Raw genomic sequence first — 24,564 nt, 5'->3', positions numbered from 1 at the left:
GCTCACTTACGTCTGAGTACAGTGCCGCTCAACTCGGTCAGCAATCATCGACCAAGACGTCAGCATCGTCTCCCTGCCAAGCCAGCAGTGCAAAAATTATATTAGACAGTACTCTGCATAAAAGTTTATAGTCATTTCAACTCTGTGAGAAGATGTTCTATATACTCGTATATATTGTAGTATCATCTCGACCCCTCCAGGAGCAAAGCTAAGAACTCACCACCGGACTGACGATTGTTATTTCGTCCGGTACAGCATTCTTTACGTCCTACTTGCTTCGTCCGCAATGGGTCACCTTGCTTCCAAGGTAGCGGAATTCCTTTAGGTCGTATACTCCGTGGTCCCTGATCTTAGCCAAACACAAAATGTCTGGGGCTATTTGTAACAGTGGCTGAAACGTAGGAATCAACACAGAGCCGCAATTCGACTGATCGTCTAGATTAAATCATCAATGAGTTTGGGCTCTCTTTCTCATTGGAGGCGGTGTTAACACAGCATTAACCTCATGTCACCTGTGAGTCATTAATGTTCCGTCCTGTGTGTTTTTCTGTACCTTGACTGATTCCAACTGCAGATATTAAATAAAAAGTTGAAACTCTTACGCCTCTGATTTTGACTTGGACATTGTTAAGTCCAGAGACAAGAATAATATACAGAAGAATCGAAAATAAAGTTGAAAAACTTTTAGATGACAACCAGTTTGGCTTTAGGAAAGATAAAGCCACCAGTGATACAATTCTGACTGTTGTTGACAGTGGAAGCAAGACTAAAGAAAAATCAAGACACTTTCATACGTTTTGTCGACCTGGAAAAAGCGTTCGACAGTATAAAATGGTGCAAGATGTTCGAAACTCTGAGAAAAATAGGGGTAAGAGATGGGTAATATATAATAGGTACAAGATCCAAGAGATGGGTAATATATAATAGGTACAAGAGGCAAGAGGGAACAATAGGTGTGGACTACCAACAACGAAGTGCTCGGATTAAAAAGATTGTAAGGCAGGGATGTAGTCTTTCGCCCCTACTGTTCAATCTGTACATCGAAGAAGCAATGATGGATATAAAAGAAAGGTTCAGGAGTGTAATTAAAATTCAAGGTGAAAGGATATCAGTAATACGATTCGCTGATGACATTGGTATCCTGAGTGAAAGTGAAAAAGAATCACATGATCTGCTGAATGGAATGAGTACAGAATATGGATTGAGAGTAAATCGAAGACGACGAAATTAGCGAGAAGTAACAGAAATTAGAACAGCGAGACTCTTAACGTCATTATTGGTGGTCATGAACTAGATGAAGTGTAGGAATTCTGGTACCTAGGCATCAAAATAACCCATGACCGACGGAGCAAGGAGGAATTTAAAGCAAACTAGCACTGGCAAAAAAGACATTGCTGGTTAAGAGAAGCCTAATATTACCAATTAAAGGGCTTAATTTGAAGAAGAAATTTCTGAGATTGTGCGTTTGGAACAAGCGTTGTATGGCAGTGAAACATGAACTTTGGGAAAACCAGAACAGAGAAGAAGTTTTTGAGGTGTGATACTACAGAATAATGTAGAAAATTAGGTGGCCTGATGAGATAAGGAATGAGGAGGTTCTTCGCAGAATCGGTGAGGTTAAGAATATATGGAGAACACTGACAAGAAGTGACAGGATAACAGGATATCTCTTAAGACATCAGGGAATATTTCCACGGTACTACAGGGAGCTGTATAGGATAAAAACTGTACAGGAAGACACAGATTGGAATACATCCAGCAAATAGCTGAGGACATAGGTTGCAAGTGCTACTCTGAAAAGAAAAGATTGGCACAGGAGAGGAATTTGTGGAGGGCCAAACTAGTCAGAAGACCGATAAAAAAAGTCCGGAACTTGCGTACCTCATTGTACAGAATATTAACGCGCCCTGGCCTCACACTCTCTGCTCGTGCAGAGGTGAACAGTGGCCGATCTCGAGCAGTGTAGTGGCAGGTGAGCGAACAGGCACGGGGCGGAGCGCCTACCTGGTTAGGCAGACGTGACACGCAGTGACCCGGTGATTCACTCGCTGTGGGCCCCTGGGGGGCGCGGTTGGCAGCCCTGCATTAAGCACCTGCCCTGTGATTCCCCGGCAGCGTGCGCGCCGCGCCGCGCCAGGCGGCCGTGGATTATTTAGGGGCCCTCTCTCGCCGCCGATCCTGTTAATCAAGCTTAATTGAGGAACGATGGAGTGATAGGCGAGACTGGCCGCCAAAGGCCGGTCCGGGTTACGCATGCACCCTCCTCCCCATTAAGGGCAGCCCTGCGTTTTCTGCGTCCACAAATTTTCTCCCATTCTCTGCGTTTTTCCACCTCCACCCTATACGCTCCCGAACGCTTCCGGCCTCCTTCACCACTAACGTTATATACGCTGATTGTCAGTGGGGGGCAGCAAGAGCAGTAATTAAAATAGTGCTTCACAATCTGAGCGGTATCTCGCGCAACTCATTATTCAAGGACCAGATGGACGAGTGTTGCGTTTAAAAATTAAGATATCCGGCTCGTAAATTAGTATGCATGGTCGTTAATTACTACACTGACATTAGAATCCCCGCTTTTATTAATACATATGTAACATTCTATACAAGCTGTTGTCGGTCTTTTCTTTTTAATTACTGTGGCGCCTCCATTCGTTATACAGCTGAATCCGTACAACCACTGTGGGTAGCGGCCATTAAATCAAGGCATCCACTGCGAAATTTCTGACGGTATTTGACTTTCGTACATTATTCAATCAATGGAGCAGGTCACATGAGTAGCACAAACAAATGTGGCATTTCCCCCTAAACCTAATTAATCTATTGTTATCAGTTGCAATAAAACTGAAGACTTATAAACAAATTTTGAGCGAAAAATTTAGATCTTACATCAAGCAATAGATTGCAAACTATTATTAACAAAAATATATATTTTTGCGTACTTGAGTGGTGTTCGTTACCACAACAACGAAGTTACTTCATACTTTTGCAGTATTTTTAATTTTTTTAATAGTGTTGTCCATAATAAGTAGAAATGTCTGTGAATATATAGAAAAATAACAAAACGAACAAAGAAAAATGAAAATGTTGCAGTGAGCACAAGTCTGTCGAATGAACGAATTATTTAGCTGCATCTAGCTTCGACCCTAAGCCCATGGTAAGAAGGCGGCGTGCATTCTCAAACAAATAACCTGTCGTTTCCATTATTTTACTCATAATAATAATAATGACTGAGCTCCGTGACTGTGGATTAAATTGCCTGCGGAAATATTACATTCAGCCCCTTTTTAATTGCTTTATGTCATGATGGACTTCTAGTTTTCATCCTTCTTGGTTCAAATGGCTCTGAGCACTATGGGACTTAACTGCTGAGGTCATCAGTCCCCTAGTAGTTAGAACTACTTAAACCTAACTAACCTAAGGACATCACACACCTCCATGCCCGAGGCAGGATTCGAACCTGTGACCGTAGCGGTCGTGCGGTTACAGACTGTAGCACCTAGATTCGCTCGGCCACCCCGGCCGGCTTTCATCCTTCTTCCGTTAGCTTAAAATAGTTATATATCCAAAATGACTACCAATATTTCAGTATCACTCTTAACCATGCAACTGTTCTGTCTGAAACGACAATTTCTTTCACTGCCACATTCTTCCGCGTCGTAACTAACGCCCGATTTACAATTAAATTCAGCTAACATTCATTCTATATCTCGTACCCTTTGTATTAGTATATTGCACATGTGCTAGTATAAAATTCCAGTGCAGCATGTGGTGAAAACTTAGATCTTTCGTTGAACAGTACATTCCGAGCTGTTATTAACAAAATTTATATATTTTTGCCTACTTCTTTGATGTTATTTCTAGTGTGAGCAACTGTCAAGTAACGATTCCTTTCGTAACTAAAGACGATGTTTGAATAATAAATTAAGATTCGAATTTTATGGCGCACTGGGCCTCCGGTTTCCAACATTACGTAAGGGATCGATTCAAAAACTGTCGTCGAAAGACCTCCTCTGACTACAACCAGAAGCAAACGCAGCGTAATGCATAAAAAGAAAGCAACACAAATCCATTTAAACTTCATAAGATTCCCATCGGAATTTTGTCTTACTTAATAATGCATCGTGCGTTACTGCCGAGGAATTGTTTAAATATACTCACAGTTAGTATGAGAAAAACAAGAAGACAGTATGCTAAGAATGAAAATAATTCTTAATGTTGACACACTCGCGCTGCTCGGTTAGTCAGTCGAGAGTGCTGTTTCATACCTAACCATCCTTTACTATTTTAACGCAACACTGACGCTCTCGCTAAATATTATTTTCACCACATTTTCAAGATATTTTCATGTGATGCAGTAATTGCATCAAAGTCAAATGACCAGTTTAAGTGTTGGTACCATGAGACTAAATTCAGGCATCGCCCAGCAAAGAAAGCTATTGGTTTTACTACCGACCAGTTTGTACTTTCTCTTAAATGTTATCTCCACAAATACGTCAAACGTTAGGACATTTAACTGTGCACGGTGTGTCGCAATATCGTGTATAAATAGATACGTTGCAATCTGCACGCAACAGGTTGCGTTTATACACAACTGCTGTTATGTAAACAAACTCTGTTGTTATTCTGCGCGTGTCGATCAATATTCGCTTATGTAACACACTTCTCAAAGAAACCCAATCGTCCGTCGGAAAATGGCTGTGTAGTTTGTCCACCATTAAATTACGATACATTTTTCTTCATGAAATGCACGTAGTCTAGGACTACTATGTAAATCTATCTTCTATATAAATAAAAATGGAAATGTTCGTGTGTTCAAAATCGTGTATCTCCCAAAGTTCTCGACCGATTGCTATGAAATTTTGACACAACGTTGAATTCTAACATAGACGTGTTTTTATGTACCTAGGAGATAACAACAGACAACAGATATGCTATTATATATATAGTTTTCAGGTACCTAGGAGATATACAACAGATTTTCTATATATATATATATATATATATATATATATATATATATATATATATATATATATATATATATTAAATTTAAATATTTTCTATATATATATATATTAAATTTATAAAAATTATATATTTCATATGTTAAAAATAGGTATATTATTCCAATGCAACGTTGTGTCAAAATTTCAAATTATTCGGTCAACAAACTTTTAGAGATTTGCGATTAGGAAAATTCATAGTTTCTATGTAAGTACAGAGTAGATGTCCGTTTCTTCAACATCTCAAATGTCTGAAATTTCTTCACGGATTGCTTTGAAATTTTGACATAACATTGCATTCGAATACTCACGTTTTTTATATATCTATTGTAAAGCCGTCTGGTATATACACGTAATATATATGTAATAAAAGGGAAAACGTTATAAAAATGTAAATATTGGTTTGTTCAAAATTCATTGTTACATTGGTATACGAGCATGTTTTTATTTGCGTGTTTTTTAATTATACATGGAATCATAGGGAAACGTTGTGAAACATACAAATGTGAAACGTTGTTAGCAAACAAGAAAGTTGTATTTATGGCTTATTTGTTTATGATTATAATGCTACTACGGAACCTGATTTGCAGTAAAATAAACAAGGCTCAAAGTAAGAGAACGGGGGAACAGGAGATGGACAGAGCGGAGGAATGAAATGGACATAGACAATGGGAAGGAGACGGACAGAGAGAGTGCAACAGCAGATGGAGAGACGGGGGGCGGAGAAGATTGACAGAGAAATGGGGGAGAAGATGGCAGAATGAGAGTGGGGGCAGGAGCAGTTGGAGAGGGAGGGGATGGAGGGGAAGATGGGCAATGGGGGGAGGGGGTGGAGGCGATGGACAGATAGAGGGGAAAGGACGAGGAAATGGACAAAGAAAGGGGAGAGTGAGATGGACAGAGACAGGGGAGAGGAGGAGATTAGGACGTACATCCAATTCCCATGGATATTAGACTCGCGAGCTATCTCTTTTCTTTCTTTTCCATTTCAGCAGACTGAACTACAGATAAGCATGGCCGGGTACAGCTTGTAGGGTCATAAAAATAGCAGCCAAGAAGTGAGACAAACGACTTTTTATATCGTTTTCAGGTGACAACTGTGTCCACAGCTGGCTTCTATTCAAATTACAATAATTACAAAGTATTCGCCTAAATGATGTGGTGAACTATTAAGCTTACCCAAGACCATAGCTGGCTTGAGTCATGGCAGTGAAGTGCCGTGTAAGTGCCATCAGCGCAATAAGATTGATGGACTTAAGAGAATGGCAAAAGATGCCATCGTCCTTGACTTGCGCATGACCACGCAGTGAGTGAATTTGCCCAATTTGTTGGCACATCAACACAAATTGTCCAATGTGTCTACAAGGAACGGGAAACCATACGCCGGATGGAAGACGCCGTGAGAACAGCAGTCGTGGAAAAATCCTAACCAACGGGCACCGGAGACGCGTATCACGTCAACGTGAGTCGCTTTCAAACCCCGACAGGAACTGCTGCTGCTTTAGTGGTGTGCAGATGAATGCAGGACCACATCAACCGGTCTCGGGCGAACACTACGGAGGGAAAGGCGTGCGGTCAGTCACCTCGTAAAAGCCACTGATCACAGTGGCGCAGTGGCAGTCAGCAAAGGGCCAGATAACAAAGAAATTGGACAGCAAATGACTGAAGGCGTTTATTTTGGCCTGACGAGTCGAGATTTTTCCTCTTTTTAAATAATGCAATGCGTCGAGTGTTCGACCGCCTAGTGAGATATTTAACCTGCACTGTGTGTGGAGGGTAAATTTTAGGACGTAGGTGATACTGTGATGTAGTAGGAGTGTTTCTTTTTACTGTGATTTGGGTCCAGTCATTGACGTTGTCGTGATGATGAACGAGGATGTTTATTGCGACATTCTCGGTAGCCAACTGTTGCCCTTCCTGCTTCTTTTTCATGATGGCTATCCTAGATGTCAACAGTCGTGTTTACAGGGCTGTATGCAATCTTTCCTGGTTTCATGTACACTCAGTTACCCAATGTTACTTCGACTGGCCCGCAAAAACCAACAAATCCTAATTCTATAAAAAAGTGTGGGTCTATATAGAACAGCGGGTGAAACGATGAACCAATACGCCGCAGTGGGTTAATTCTGTGAGACCTAATCATTAGGCCGGCCGATGTGGCCGAGCGGTTCTAGGCGCTTCAGTCCGGAACCGCGGGACCGCTACGGTCGCAGGTTCGAATACTGCCTACAGCATGGATGTGTGTGATGTCCTTAGGTTAGTTAGGTTTAAGTAGTTCTAAGTTCTAAGGGACTGATGACCTCAGAAGTTAAGTCCCGTAGTGCTCAGAGCCATTTGAACCATTTGAAACTCATATCCTTGGGAACTATGGAAATTCTACAAACCAATCGCCGTTCTAGCAACGTACTCTCTAGAAGAGTGTGTAGTCCAACTGAAACGTGTGGTTGTACTGCGTTAGTTCTGTTTCCCCCTGAAATCTTCGAAGGGCGTACAGAATGAGAGAGTGAATAAATGCGTTAGCTATTTCTGGTTGAAGTAGCGTAACAGGTACGCTTGAGTCACTGATTATTGGCAGCAAGCGTTGATATACATAACTATTACCGATCTATTAGTATGAGATCTTAAGACTGATATTCTGGATTAAAAAGTGTAATTTTGTTTGTCTTTTTTGTAAATCACGAATAACATGTTTATAAATATGTAGAATTTGTACTTCATGAGAAAAATTTTGTAAATGCCTGTATTATGGGAGAGAAGCCTTCTGAAAAGCTTTTCTTTATGTATGATCATAGATAAATCGTTCATTTCACAAGCTTGTCAGGCTGTCTTAATTCAACAAAGATTTAAAGACTTTGGAGGAAGGTTTCAGAGTGGGAAAACACACAGATTGACGCGAAGACATACTAGGAAGATTAAGAAGATGGACATTGACTGGCGTTAAAGACGTAAAATCTGAGCTGTATTATTGCACTTTGGTTGAAAAGTGAGCGGTTTACTGAAGACAACTTAAGCCACACATCAAGATCACAATTACAAGAGCTCAGAGAATTTATTTTAGAGTCATCGATGGAAGCCGATGTCGATGTGCTCCGTGTGTAACACCATCGTCAGTCTGAAACTTTCCAGTTGTGCAGTAGGTTATGAGCTGCGTGTTTTGGTGAGTAACTGAGTAGAGATCTGCTGCCTCAAGAACTTTCTTTGAGAACTTGTAATGAATGTTCTTTGTGCAACGGAATGCTCATCCTAGTCTTTCGTGACTACGAATATATATCTTTTCGGCATACCAAGGGAAATTCAACTCTATCGTTTCTTTGATACGAAGGCAGAAATTGTTAATCGTACCTGTGAAAACTAATACTTTTTGTTACGATAATGTGAAATAAAGGACAACGAACCGTTAGAGAAAGAGAAAGTACTGGAAAAAACAGGTAGTGTTATAGTTTTAGAGATATAATTATTTCGACCTCAGTTGTATTACAGTCATATATGGATGCAGTTAATAATCTCAGAAATGATACAGAAAGAAACTGCAGTTAACTGTCGGTGTCTACCGGTTTGCTTCAAAATTAAGCTTGCACATTAATTACTCTTGCTATGTGAATGCCTAAAGAGGTGCTTCAGACTGTAATTAACTGTATATATTGGGTTGGTGCATAAGCTCGTAGCGTTTTTCCATATGCTTCATAAACACAATAGATGTACATAACAGAGACTTTAGACATCAATAATATATTCTCGTTCACTATTTACAACAGTCTGCCAACGGTAGGGTAACTTTTCGATTGCGCAACTGTAGAAATCACGTGGTTTTGAGGCGCGCATTTCTATGCGGAAAGGAAGTTCGTTGAAGACTCTTCGATAGAGATCGGGAAAGGTGAAAATCGAATGGAGCAAGATCGGGCGAATAAGGTGAGTGCGGAATGACTTCCCAACCCAACTTCTGAGTAGTGTTTTTTGTCAGTCTAGCAGAATGAGGGCGGGCGTTATCGTGGAGTAGTATCACTTCACGCAGTATTATTGGACGTTGTTATTGGACTACGTTTGCAACACTTCTGTTGACAATAAATGTTAGCGGTGATGGTTACACCTCGAGGAAGCACTTTCGTAGTACACCACACAGTCGCTGTTCCACCAGAAGCATGGCGTTGTCTTTTGTGCGAGCGCGCAGATCTTTGCACGGAAAGTTGCTGCTTTGTTTGGGCTCAACCGTCCTTTTCTTTTCCTTATGTTGGCGTAAAGACACCATTTCTCGTCACCAGTAATGATACAGGACGTGAATGGTCGCTGTTGTTCAAGGGCCCGTTGATGACGAGCAAGCAGATGTACACATATGGGCACCCACTGATATCTGTAATTTTGGCTTAGAGCATGCGTACCAATATCCATATTTCGGAACCTTCCCAATTGCAAGCAAATGTCGCGCGATGGTGGAATTATCACAGTTCATCACATTTCCTAGTCCTCGTTACACTGACGTGGGTCATTGTGGATTAATGCGTATAAACGATCTTCGTCAAACCGCAAAGGTCTTCCTGAACGTGAAGCGTTACTAATGCGAAAATGATCCTCCTTAAAACGAAAAAAAAACACATTTTCTTGCAGTGTTCCGTCCAATGGCGCTATCCCCCACACGATGCAAATGTTTCTGGTTGCCTCCGCTGCTGTCCTCTCTCTTATCGTTATTGAACTCCAAAAGAAGAATATATCGGAAATGTTCCGCTTTTTCCAGTTAGCATTCCATATTCTAGCGTCAACAGCTCCTCTCACTATGTCCAAATGACAAAGTGTCAATATGCAAACTCAATTACCGACCGTGAATTGTTGTTGTTGTTGTGGTCTTCAGTCCAGACTGGGCTGACGCAGCTCTCCATGCTACTCTATCCTGTGCAGCTTCTTCATCTCCCAGTACGTACTGCAACCTACATCCTTCTGAATCCGTTTAGTGTATTCATCCCTTGGTCTCCCTCTACGATTTTTATCCTCCACACTGCACTCCAATACTAAATTTGTGATCCCTTGATGTCTATGAATATGCCCTACCAACCGATCCCTTCTTCTAGTCAAGTTGTGCCACAAACTCCTCTTCTCTCCAATTCTGTTCAATACCTCCTCATTAGTTATGTGATGTACCCATCTAATCTTCAGCATTCTTCTGTAACACCACATTTCGAAAGCTTCTATTCTCTTCTTGTCTAAACTATTCATCGTCCGTTTTTCACTTCCATACAAGGCTACACTCCATAAAAATACTTTCAGAAACGACTTCCTGACACTTAAATCTATACTCGATGTTAACAAATTTCTTCAGAAACGCTTTCCTTGCCATTGCCAGTCTACATTTTACATCCTCTCTCAAATGGTTCAAATGGCTCTGAGCACTATGGGACTTAACATCGGAGGTCATTAGTCCCCTAGAACTTAGAACTACTTAAACCTAACTAACCTAAGGACATCACACACATCCATGCCCGAAGCAGGATTCGAACCTGCGACCGTAGCGGTAGCGCGGTTCCAGACTGAAGCGCCTAGAACCGCTCGGCCACATCGGCCGGCTTACATCCTCTCTACGTCGATCATCATCACTTATTTTGCTCCCCAAATAGTAAAACTCTTTTACTACTTTAAGCGTCTAATTTCCTAATCTAATTCCCGCAGCATCACCCGACTTAATTCGACTACATTCCATTATCCTCATTTTGTTTGTTGATGTTCATCTTATATCCTCCTTTCAAGACACTGTCCATTCCGTTCAGCTGCTCTTCCAGGTCCTTTGCTGTCTCTGACAGAATTACAATGTCATAGGCGAACCTCCAAAGTTTTTATTTCTTCTCCATGGATTTTAATTCCTACTTCGAATTTTTCTTTTGTTTCCTGACAGTGAATTACTAATAAAAAATGGCAATCGATAAACAAAACCAAAGCTACCGGAATACGGACTTATGCACGAGCCTAATACTAGTGATTATTCGTAAACTAAGTTATCTAGATCATTGATAATGTCGTGTGACGGGGGCCTCCCGTCGGGTAGACCGCTCGCCTGGTGCAAGTCTTTCGATTTGACGCCACTTCGGCGACTTGCGCGTCGATGCGGATGAAATGATGATGATTAGGACAACACAACATCCAGTGCCTGAGCGGAGAAAATCTCCGACCCAGCTGTGAATCGAACCCAGGCCCTTAGGAATTACATTCTCAGCTACCGGGGGCGGACATCTAGATCATTAACTTAATGTGTGGCTGAGTAATATGGACTTCAGTCTTAGTCTGATATCTTATACTTTATCCAGGTCTTCGTTTATTATTTGAATTATCTTGAAAGTGACAGAATAATATCTATTTACCTTCAAATTTTCTGCAATAATGATCAAAGTCTGTGTGGTATTACAGAACATATGGTCTCCCACGTTCATTGCACACGCAGGTGCAGTAACCGCGAAACAGAAAATGACCACAGATGCACTGCCCGGCACGCGGACATCAATAGCAGACATGTCAGTCTCGGCCCCACTTTCACCCTTGCCCCACACCCCTCTCGTCGTCATAATTCCTCAATCGGCAGCCGTCCTACGCTCGGCTGCATGGAAAAGAGCGCTCTCCGGATCGAGCCGCAGCCCTCTCGGGATAAAAGAGCCGGCGGCCCGACTGGCGCACACCGCTGCCATTCGGGCCCACCCGGGGCAACGCCCGCGCTCGCGGCCGTGCGTTTTTCGCTTTATAAACGGACGCGCGCGCCTCTCGTGCGGCTCGCTCTATTATGTCCCTCGTAAAGCAGACGAATTGCCGTCTGGAATACCGCGCAGTAAAACAGACCTTAATGCCCGGCCCGTATACGGGCGGTAATGCGGCAGCCGCCACCGCCACAGCCGCCGCCGCCGCTTAATGACGCGAATCGACTTTGGCCCGCCGCGGGCTTAACGGTGCGGCGTTATGTGTGCAGCGCGCGGGCAACTATTTGCCCTCGGCCGGGCGTAAGCTGGGCGCGCGGTAGGCGCCGTTAGCGAAATGACTGGCGAGCGGGTAGTTTTCAATCGGAGCGCCGCGGCCAATTCCTGAATGACCCAGATGCGTACTGAACCCCCCCGACAATGAGAATCGCCCGTCTGCGCAATCTGCCACAAGACTTCGTCCACGCCGACAATTACGCGGGACGGTCATAAAATTTCAATTTTCACTTCAAAAAAAATTACGTAATTAATTTTTTGTTAGTTTGCAGGTACGTGTCTGCATTCGTGGTACACACTGAAATCACTGTGCCACAGTACCGTAACACTCCCCTAGAGAAACCAAAACAAAATGGATGGCGCAGCCCATCTCCTTTATGAGCTTAAACCTTCGGAACAACCACGTCTTTATCTGTGCCGTCTTAATGTTTGTAACCAACGGCAAAGCAACGCGACGGAGGGCACATAGCCGAGTTTCCGTCATTACGCACTGTGCAAAGCGGAGTCGACACTTACGATCTGTCTTATTTACAGCTAAATTCGAGCACTGATTCCAACAATTGAACGAATATATATGTATATACTGGCATCCAAAGTCTGCCCTCTTACGTCAAACCGCTGAAGAAAGATTGGTTTGCGTTTGTCACCAGTCACCATTTTCACTTACTTAACATAATACATATTCTTCAACATGAAGCTGCTCTATTTTGCTAAGTATTGTTAATATTTAGCATCTTTATAAAGAAGCTCACTGGAATTTTGACGAATATCTTGACTAGCGGACCACCGACACTTTTGGATAGCACAGGTATAAAAATAACCTGTTTGTATGAATATACAAGGACGTGCTGAAAAGTAGTGCCTCCCATCTTTTATGTGAAGTCTCCTAAAGCTATTTAAAAAACGAAACAAATGTTATTAACATTCTAAATCTTTATTCTTCATATCTACATATTTGCAGCCATCTGCGGCTAGACGGTCCCCAATTGTTGCGTGTAACATTGCGGCGTGTAAAGTAACGATGTCGGTGCGTGAGAAACAGCGTGCTGTAATCGAGTTTCTAACTCGAAGCGTTCGTCCACACACAGATTACCCCTTCCTCCAGCATGACAATGCCAGACCACACACGAGCGCTGCGTAATCTGTAACAATTCGAAGGTTTGGATTCATTCTCATCGATCATCCTCCATACAGTCCCGACTAGGCCCCAACCGATTTTCAACTGTTTCCAAAACTTGAAGATCCCCTTCGAGGACTTCGCTTTGATAGTGATGAAGCTGTGCAAGGCGAGGTGAGGCTGTGGCTCCGTCAACGATGACAAATATTCTACAGCGACAGCATTAACTAAGTGCTCTATCGTTGACAGATATGTGTTTATCATCAGGGTGACTATGCTGAGATGTAAATATGTATAAATGAAGAATAAATATATGGAGTCTTAAAAAGGTTATTTTATTTACGAGGGCTATTTGGAAAGTGAGGAACGATAGGTCGAGAAATGGAAACCACAGTGAAAATCAAAACTGTTTTATTTGCAACAGTTAGCTACAACTTCCAGCTACTTATCTCCATAGTCGCCTATCCGACTTAGACGTTCGCCGCAGCGTTGTACCAATACCCTCGTTATAGAAGGCAGCCGCCAGTGCTTTCCGCCAATTCTCTACGCTGGCCTACAGCTCGTTGTCTGTGCCAAAATGTTGTCTTCATAGCCAGCGGTTCATGTGAGCAGAGATGAAACTCAGAAGGAGACAATTACGGGCTGTATTGTGGGTAATCAAACATTTCCAATTGAAAACGATGCAGCAGCATCTTCCTTACCCCTTCAGAATGTGGCTGACAATTGTCTTGAAGAAAACGCACGACAGTTAGTAATGTTGGCTGCATAGCTTCAGGCGAAATTTCTCACCAGGCCCTCGTACTTCGCGGGAGACACTACTGCTCTCGGTATCTTTAAGTGCTCACTGTGCGCTCAGAACTGAGAAGAACGACCTGACGTGATCGACAGGCATGCTGGAGACACTGTCCAAAAGTCTTGACGGTCTGCCGTGGAGAAACGTAATGTGTTAGGATAACACCATCGTAGTCGTACACGAGAATCACCATAACTTTAGACCGCTCCATTCGCACCATCAACAGAACAGGCTCTGCTTTCGGTATACGAAGCCTTCCACATCGCTGGCAACGGGTTCTACACAACGCTGGTGACTACTTTGAAGGACAGTAAAAGGTGCAAACATGTAACTCTTTTGTATCGGTTGTGAATAAATAGCTGCCACTATTTAAGTTCCAACCGTCGTATATATACATGTGGTGTTCGTTCTTTCGGATATGGCTGAAAGAACAGACACCCACCCATATATGCCAGTAGCATAGAAGTCGTTTCGTGCCAGTCACGAGGTTCTCTGGTGGGAAAGTTGTTACCGTCTGACAGCGGTAGCTACGTTAGCGCTCAAAGCGGTAAGAAAGCAGAATTTATATGCTTCGTAAGCTTAATGTTTGTTTTTAATTATTTCCTACTTAATTAACGAAATAAAAATGGCTCTGAGCACTATGGGACTTAACTACTGAGGTCATCAGTCCCCTATAACTTAGAACTACTTAAACCTAACTAACCTAAGGACATCACACACATCCATGCCCGAGGCAGAATTCGAACCTGCGACCGTAGCGGTCGTGCGTTTCCAGACTGTAGCGCCTAGAACCGCTGGGCCACTCCGGCCGGCTTAACGAAATAGTTGTTATATTCTTGCGTCAGATGCGTTAGTAAATTACCAAGATACATGACATATCATGAAATACATGTAAAACAACTGAATCACACTGATTCAATGACGTAAGCTACAACTTATTCATGAAGAAATACTTTCGAATATGTGCGTATTTGCATCTTACTCCACAGAAAACAAGAGAATATAAACACGTATTTCATTTATGAGAAGCATATATTTCTGTTGTTGTTTGACGTTATTACCACAGGCACTTTCCTTGACTACTTACAACTTTTAAGGAGTCTAATGATTCGCCCATTTTTACATTTCACTTGCCGTTTGTGGATCAGTTTTAGCACCAAGTGGGGAATTTGTTTCTTCTGTGCTCGGAAAAAGTTTTATTACGTCTGAAGACATATTATCACAGCTGTGTAGTCTATTCTTAAGCCACAGAAAAGGTAATTTGTCTGGTGCGTTACATAATGTAGATATTACATTCCATATGGGTTTCCTACATTCACTAAGCTGGCTGATAGTGTAGGATGCAAAACTCCGCTTTGTTGGGTAGATATACGTCTTCTGGTATTTAATAGCAATTTTTTGTTATTATAGGAAAACGACACTATTCAGTAAATATCTGTATGTTCCAAGAGAATTGTAAACAAACTGTCCTGTAATGTACTGTTTCGTACCTCCCAGGGTCCTTAGAGCATTAGAAAACGACAAACGCGGTGTCACTTTTTAGAAATTGTCGATCTTTATTGCACTATACAGACTCCCTATTGTAAAAACTATGTTACACATCAATATAAACGTTAGTATTCGCACCCATCCGATATCGTGTTCAGAAGTGTCGCATACTGGCCGCTTGGGGCGCTGCTATCGCTGTGGGTAACGAAAACAAGACGGAGTGTCGCGACTGTGGTTTAGACCACCGTACTGCAGGTGCAGGAGCTCTCTGGAGCAGGCAGCAGCTAGCTGGCGGTCCGACCGGCTTCCACGCGCCGCTTCCCAGCGCGCTGGTCACAATTATCGGCGACTGCCGGCCGCCATGACTTATTCATGGGGCAGGACAGGCGGGCCGTGCTGTCGCCGTCAGCTGTTCGCGGTCGCGCTCGGCCCCCTACCGTCACCGTCACCCCACCCCCACTCCTGCCTTCTGCCCCTTGCTGCCGAGCGGGCCACTCACCTCGACCCTGCGGTAGATTCTCCCACCAGCTACAACAGTCCAGTTACCAGCTTTTCCGAACCGAGAACGTCGAGCACAGAATAGACTGTGTGTTCAAAAATAACACGTGACTTCTAGGTAATAGCTGTGACGGGACATACAGAACAATCTCGGTGGTGAAACAGCGGTATTTTCGATTGAAATTCGAGCTTTTAAATATTCGCACCGTATTCATTGTCGAAGATAAGGACGTTGCAGTTCTTCGAATGCTCGAGTTTTTTTATCAGATGCAATATAGCACGAATGTTATTCAGGGAATTTACACATATCAAAAAAGTTTCGCATCACCTCGGTTCCGAGGGTTACAGAAGCTGTACAGAAAATTGAAACAGAAATCAACATAGACATCATTTCCGCCCTTTTTATTGCTCATGAAAACCACACATTGCATGTTATACCACCATACAGAGAGACGTTCAGAGGTGGTAGTCCAGATTGCTGTACACACCGGTACCTCTAATACCCAGTAGCACGTCCTCTTGTATTGATTCATGCCTGTATTCGTCGTGGCATAATATCAACAACTTCATCAAGGCATTGATGGTTCACTCCTCAACGGCGATTCGGCATAGATACCTCAAAGTGGTTCGTGGGTCACGTCGTCCATAAACAGCCCTTTCAAATCTATCCCAGGCATGTTCGATAGGGTTCATGACTGCAGAATATGCTGGCCACTATAGTCGAGCGATGTCGTTATCCTGAAGGAAGTCATTCACAACTTGTGCACGACGGGGGCATGAATTGTCGTTCATGAAGATGAATGCCTCACCAGTACGCTGCCAATATGGTTGCACTATCGGTCGGAGGATGGCATTCACGTATCGTACAGCCGTTACGGCGCTTTCCATGACCACCAGCAGCGTACGTCGGCCCCACATAATGCCACCCCAAAACAGCAGGGAACCTTCACCTTGCTGCACTCGCGGGTCAGTGTGTCTAAGGCGTTCAGCCTGGCCGGGTTGCCTCCAAACACATCTCCGACGTTGTCTGGTTGAAGGCATATGCGAAACGCGTCGTGAAGAGAACGTGATGCCAATCCTGAGCGGTCCATTCGGCATGTCGTTGGGCCAATCTGTACCGCGCTGCATGGTTTCGTGGTTGCAAAGATGGACCTCGCCATGGACGTCGGGAGTGAAGCTGCGCATCATGCAGCCTATTACGCACAGTTTGAATCGTAACACGACGTCCTGTGGCCGCACGAAAAGCATAATTCAACTCGGTGGCGTTGCTGTCAGGTCTCTTCCGAGCCATAATCCGTAGGTAGCGGTCATCCACTGTAGTAGTAGCCCTTGGGCGGCCTGAGCGAGGCATGTCATCGACAGTTCCTGTCTGTTGTATCTCTTCCATGTCCGAACAACATCGATTTAGTTCACTCCGAGACGCCTGGACACTTCCCTTGTTGGGAGGCCTTCCTGGCACAAAGTAACAATGCGGACGCGATCGAACCGCGGTGTTGACCGTCTAGGCATGGTTGAACTACAGACAACACGAGCCATGTCATAATGGAATGACTGGAACTGATTGGCTGTCGGGTCCCCTCTGTCTAATAGGCCCTGCTCATGCATGGTTGTTTACATCTTTGGGCGCGTTTAGTGACATCTCTGAACAATCAAAAGGACTGTGTCTGTGATACAATATCCATAGTCAACGTCTATCTCATTTCTGGGAACCGGTGTGATGCAGAACATTTTTTGATGTGTGTATAAGGGGCAGTCAAATGAAAACAAAAAAAGTAGCTAAACTGTTTATCATTTCAATAATAATCGCCATAATTGTTTATTATTTAACTGAGACAAGATGGGCAGTGACTTCATGAAAAAATGTTGGTGTCTGATGTACATGATTGTACTCAGACATTCACCACTTCATCTGAAGCAAATCGATGGCCAAGAACGTCTTTCTTCAGGACTCTAAAAATATGGAAATCGCATGGGGAGAGATAGGGACTTCATCGAGGGTGAAGTGAAACTTCTGCAGTATGTGAGCAGGCCCACATGTTGACCATATTTTTTCGAATATGCAGCAGAAGTCTCACTGGGAAGCCGTTACACATCTCGAAGAAGTCCCTATCTCTCCCCATGCGATTTCCATAGTTCGGGAGCCTTGAAGAAAGACTTTTGTGACTATCGATTTGCAAACTTTTTTACCTGAAGGCATTTAAGAGCCTTCTCTCACAGTGGGGCACATGCATTAACAGTTATGGCGATTACTTTCGAAATAATAAACAATTTAATTACTTATTCTCTCCTGTCCCATTCTCAATTGACTGTCCTTATAATACCCAAATGTGGCTATCTTGAATCGTGTACCTCATAAAGCATACCACGTAAATGTATGTTCTATATTTTTGATGCATTGCAGATGTTTTGCAGGACAAAAGGGCTTAATGCTAAAATCACCTACTCGATATTTTATAATTGTTTTCGCCTATTCAATACGGAGAACCTGACTGACGTTCGACTGATAGAAGAGAACTCAGACCGCTGACCCTGTACGTATTTGTCATATGACCCTTTCTCGAAAGCAAGGTATTTTCTTACCTGCAGCGTAGTCTAAACAGCCTGGGTGGGCCCATATGTTAACAAGGTTGTTTCGACAACGCTGCAGAAGTTTCGTTGGGAAGCCATTCCATATCTTCCATACAGTCCCGATTTCTCCCCATGCGACTTCCATATTTTTGGAGTCATGAGAAAAGACATTTGTGATCATTGATTTGCTTCGGACGAAGAGTTGCACATCTAGGTACTATCATGGTTCCTTAAACTAAGCCGGTCGGGGTGACCGAGCGGCTCGAGGCGCTACAGTTTGGAAGCACACGACCGCTATGGTCGCAGGTTCGAATCCTGCCTCGGGAATGGATGTTTGTGATGTCCTTAGGTTAGTTAGGTTTCAGTAGTTCTAAGTTCTAGGTGACTGATGACCTTAGAAGTTAAGTCCCATAGTGCTCAGAGCCATTCGAACCATTTTGAACCTTAAACTAAAATAAACAAAACTCCGTCCTAACATGCCTTGGAAGGCCCTACGGCACCGACCGACCGCCGTGTCATCCTCAGCCGACAGGCGTCGCTGGATCGGATATGGAGGGGCATGTGGTCAGCACACCGCTCTCCCTGGCAATGTCAATTTACAAGATCGGAGGCGCTACTTCTTAATCCAATAGCTGCTCAGTTTGCCTCACAAGAGTTGAGTGCACCCCGCTTGCAAACAGCGCTTGGCAGACCGGATGGTCACCCATCCAAGTGCAAGCCGAGCCCGACAGCGCTTAACTTCGGTGATCTGATGGGAACCGGTGTTACCACTGTGGCAAGGCCGTTGGTTCATGGTTCCTTAGGCTGCAACAAATTTTTTCAGTGGAGGCATGGGCTGTCTTGTCTCACAGTGGGATACATGTATTGACAGGTATGACGATTATTTTTTTTAATAACAAACAGTTCATTTCTTTTTTCAGTCTGTCTCGTTTTCATTTGACTGCACCTTACAGATTAGACACTTTTCTTTGTAGGTCACTTATTGATTGCTCCGTTATGCATTCGATGGCTCACGCAATAATCTACTGGTGGATAATTGCTTGGTTACATTCTTAGTGTAGAACCTCACGTACAGTGCAGAGCTCATACAACAAACAGCATATTTTTTATCCACTTTACCTCAGAAACGAAACACCACTTGTTCGTGGCGTGGCCTGCGACTTTGCAAAGACATTTGTGTTTGTGTTGATATTAAGAATGTAATATCTAATCCTCCCTCTAAAGATGATGACGTAAACCACTGAAACGCGTACGGGTACTACAAACAGGTAAGCAATTAATGTTTTGCCCAATGTGCTACTACAATGCAATTAAAATTCAGCGTGAAAGGACAGCAATGATAAGAGTCGCTGATGATATTACTGCCCTCTGTGTAAAGTGAGGAAAAATCACAGGACCTCGAGGATGGAATTAAGTCTACTGAGCTCGCTTTTTGAGGGTAAACAGGAGAAAGATTAAAGTGTTAAGGATCAGCGATGAAGTTATCATACACTGGCGACCACGTAGGATACGAAACGGTGGAGTAGATGATGTGGTGTCACCGCCAGACACCACACTTGCTAGGTGGTAGCTTAAATCGGCCGCGGTCCATTAGTACATGTCGGACCCGCGTGTCGCCACTGTCAGGATCGCAGACCGAGCGCCACCACACGGCAGGTCTCGAGAGACTGACTAGCACTCGCCCCAGTTGTACGACGACGTTGCTAGCGACTACACTGATCGAAGCCTTTCTCTCATTTGCCGAGAGACAGTTAGAATAGCCTTCAGCTAAGTTAATGGCTACGACCTAGCAAGGCGCCATTTGTACCATTGCATGTATCTCCAAATGGTTCAAATGGCTCTGAGCACTATGGGACTTAACATCTGTGGTCATCAGTCCCCTAGAACTTAGAACTACTTAAACCTAACTAACCTAAGGACATCACACACATCCATGCCCGAGGCAGGATTCGAACCTGCGACCGTAGCAGTCGCGCGGTTCCGGACTGAGCGCCTAGAACCGCATGACCACCACGGCCGGCATGTATCTCCAGATAGTCTCACTTGTATCATCAAGAATGCTGTATACCAAAGGACGATATAAAAGTTAAGTGTTCTAGTAGCTACGTTCTTTTCTTTATCACATTCATTACGAATCCTGTTCCAAACTTAACGCCAGACGGCGTGAGTTGACGCGTGCCCTTTCGGCTACTTCACTGTGGACTGGCTGCCTTAACAGTCCACAACAGATGATATTTGAGCCGAATGTGGTATGGACTTCATCGAAAAATTTACATTTCAAGCACTTGGTGTCCATAAAAGAACGTCCCGGTTTTAACAGTTTAATTTACACCGTTTGGGCTATAAAACATCATGCACCAAATTGAAGGTAAACTAATCTCGTTATATATATATATATTCCCACCTGTTCAATGCTTGCGACTTTAGTTATATGCCACACATACAAACTAAAATCCATTTCTGCCAGCACTTTGCTTAAAAAGTGCGTAGAAATGAAAGCAGAGGCCTCCTAAATTGTATGTCATAACTCTGGCAAATAATTAGGCAGTGGGGGAATGTAGACACGACGTTTTATAAAGCCCTAAAGGGGAAAAAAATCGCATGGCACGAGGCCAAGTGAACGTGAAGGCCAGCGGAAAAGAACTCTGTCGTACTGACCATTACGACCAATACAACGGTCGGTGTCTTCGACGTTCTGCACTCTGGTATTAAGAGATTCCAATGGGAAGGGGCTCCATCTTGCTGCCAAACAAAGTTTTCAGGTTCACCTTGTAATTGGGGAATGAGCCATTCTTGTAACATATACACATAAGCTACCCCTGTTTTTGTAGCTCCAGGGGGAAAAAAACCAGCGCAGAAACGGTTTAATTTTGAATTTTGGGGAATCCCTTTGATAGTGTAAACGTTCATGAGAATGTGCTGACCTGCGGACACGAACATTACGGGTATTTACCTTCGCACTTAGACGAAACGTTTCCTCATTTCTTAACACTACAAGATTAAAAAGCTCATTTTACCGCTGCAACATTTCGCTTGCAAAGTTATAACGTATACTATAGTGATCTGAGTTCAAAGCATCTACCGACTGCAAGCGGTATGCCGGCCGGAGTGGCCGAGCGGTTCTAGGCGCTTCAGTCTGGAACCGCGCAACCGCTACGGTCTCAGGTTCGAATCCTGCCTCGGGCATGGATGTGTGTAATGTCCTTAGGTTAGTTAGGTTTAAGCAGTTCTAAGTTCTAGGGGACTGATGACCTCAGAAGTTAAGTCCCATAGTGCTCAGAGCCATTTGAACCTTTTTTTTTTTTTTTTTGCAAGCGGTATGAATGGACGTATGCGTAAACATTAACATTCCACACTGTCATCTTTGGCAACTGAAGTTCAAGACTTGCTGTTCGAAAAGAAGTCTCAGAATTAGGAGGGAAGGCGCTCTAGCACGGTCAATATCTTCTTCAGACATTTTTGGCCGTGCTGTACTTATTCCTTTACACACACAGTCCGTTGTTTCGGACTGTCTGTACCATCCGCGGATATCTTTGCAACACGGAGGATCACAACTGAACTCTAAACGAAATACATGAAACACTGCCTTACCGCGTAGGACTGATAAAAGAGAGAGAGAATATCCAAAGTTTGAGTGGCACGTTTTGTCACGGGATCGTTTAGTGGGCGCGAGAACGTTCAACAAACTCCAGTGGCAGACGCTACATAAAAGGCGTTGTGCATCGCAGAGGGGTTTACTATTAAAATTTCGAGAAAGTACTTTTCGGGAAGAGTAGGACAACATATTTCTTCCTGCCACTTACATCTCGCAAAATGACCACGACGAGAAAATGCGAGAAATTAGAGTTAATGCAAGAGGCGTAGCCACAATTATTCTTCCCACGCGCCATTCGCAAGTGGCACAGGGAAAGGGGGATAAGTTAGTGGTACCAGAAGTATACTCCGCCTCACGCCGTCAGGTTAACTGGCAAGAGTATTGATGTTGATGGAAAAATTACAGATTCACTCTCTACAAACTCCCGGACGCAAAGCTCTTTACTCTCAGGAGTCGCCATTTTGCGCGTGTGGCGCTACAAGCGGGAAAACAAAGTACACTACTGTTCATTAAAATTGCTACCCCACGAAGATGACGTGCTACAGACGCGAAATTTAACTGACAGGAAGAAGATGTTGTGATATGCAAATGATTAGCTTTTCAGAGCATTCACACAAGGTTGGCGCCGGTGGCCACACCTACAACGTGCTGACATGAGGAAAGTTTCCAACAGATTTCTCATACACGAACAGCAGTTGACCGGCGTTGCCTGGTGAAACGTTGTTGTGATGCCTCATGTAAAATGCGTACCATCACGATCTTGTTTCCGACTTTGATAAAGGTCGGATTGTAGCCTATCGCGATTGCGGTTTATCGTATCGCGACATTGCTGCTCGCGTTGGTCGAGATCCAATGACTGTTAGCAGAATATGGAATCGGTGGGTTCAGGAGGGTAATGCGGAACGCCGTGCTGGATCCCAACGGCCTCGTATCACTAGCAGTCGAGATGACAGGTATCTTATCCGCCTGCCTGTAACGGATCGTGCAGCCACGTCTCGAATCCTGAGTCAACAGATGGGAACGTTTGCAAGACAACAACCATCTGCACGAACAGTTCGACAACGTTTGCAGCAGCATGGACTATCAGCTCGGAGACCATGACTGCGGTTACCCTTGATGCTGCATCACAGACAGGAGCGCCTGCGGTGGTGTACTCAACGACGAACCTGGGTGCACGAATGGCAAAAGGTCATTTTTTCGGATGAACCCAGGTTCTGTCTGTAGCGTCATGATGGTCGCATCCGTGTTTGGCGACATCGCGATGAACGCACATCGGAAGCGTGTATTCGTCATCGCCATACTGGCGTATTACCCGGCGTGATGGTATGGGGTGCCATTGGTTACGCGTCTCGGTTACCTCTTGTTCGCATTGACGGCACTTTGATCAGTGGACATTACACTTCAGACGTGTTACGACCCATGGCATTACCCTTCATTCGATCCCTGCGAAACCCTACATTTCAGCAGGATAATGCACGACCGCATGTTATACGTCCTGTACGGTCCTTTCTGGATACAGAAAATGTTCGACTGCTGCCCTGGCCAGCAGATTCTCCAGATCTCTCACCAATTGAAAAAGTCTAGTCAATGGTGGCCGAGCAACTGGCTCGTCACAACACGCCAGTCACTACTCTTGATGAACTGTGGTCTCGTGTTGAAGCTGCATAGGCAGCTGTACCTGTACACGCCATCCAAGCTCTGTTTGACTGAATGCCCAGGCGTACCAAGGCCGTTATAAAGGCCAGAGATGGTTGTTCTGGGTACTGATTTCTCAGGATCTATGCACCCAAGTTGCGTGAAAATGTAACCGCATGTCAGTTCTAGTATAATATATTTGTCCAATGACTACCCATTTATCATCTGCATTTCTTCTTGGTGTAGCAATTTTAATGGCCAGTAGTGTAGTACTCGCGAATGCGCTTACTAAAACTGTTGGAGTTACTCTTCAGTTGTGAACTTGAACTAATATTCTATAACACTTACAGTTGATACTACTAAAATTCGTAGCTTGGACATCTTTTACGGACACGCTGTACATTTGTATTATAATAGGACAGTGCTATTCATGAAACCAGTGACAGCTTGTAACCATGCATTAGCAATTATCTCGCAAACAGCACGATTTTTGACTGGTGTTTACTGGAAAGTTTTTCTTCTGTTACACATTCACCCGCGGCATTTTTAGGTATTAATTATAATAAACAGTACAGTAATTTCAAAAGTTATTGGCTCTTGCCTGACTTGGAAAAGGAAAGTAGCACCGAAGATGCGCAAAACTACTTCATTCTGTCCGAAACTACTGCAGTGAAGTAGTGTACACGCATAAACGAGTAAAGATGTGTAGATACGACGAGCACCCAGATAATGTAGCGGTAGAGAGTGAAATTCGACCAGATCGTTATCGCACTTGTGGAAACGCGAGCAATAGCCTCTAATCGCTTTCGTGATTAGCAATAACAGCGAGGTCAAACACCATTTTGTAAAACTCGCAGGAGCATTAGCCACCGAATTAATTAGGAAATGGCAATCGTCACGCTTGCAAGCTGTGTTATAACACGATT

The 24,564-nt window shown here is 43.8% G+C and overlaps 1 protein-coding gene and 1 pseudogene across 1 annotated transcript in view; one reads left to right on the top strand and one right to left on the bottom strand.

Moving 5' to 3' along the window:
• LOC126199366 (teneurin-m) overlaps nucleotides 1–24,564 on the top strand; it is a 358,266-nt gene that overhangs the window by 140,271 nt on the left and 193,431 nt on the right. The window lies entirely within an intron of this gene.
• Nucleotides 19,080–19,197, bottom strand: LOC126199765 (5S ribosomal RNA; annotated as a pseudogene).

This window comes from Schistocerca nitens, chromosome 8 (genome assembly GCF_023898315.1).
Source record: "Schistocerca nitens isolate TAMUIC-IGC-003100 chromosome 8, iqSchNite1.1, whole genome shotgun sequence".
NCBI lineage: Eukaryota > Metazoa > Arthropoda > Insecta > Orthoptera > Acrididae > Schistocerca > Schistocerca nitens.
This window is presented reverse-complemented; position numbering and strand designations above follow the sequence as displayed.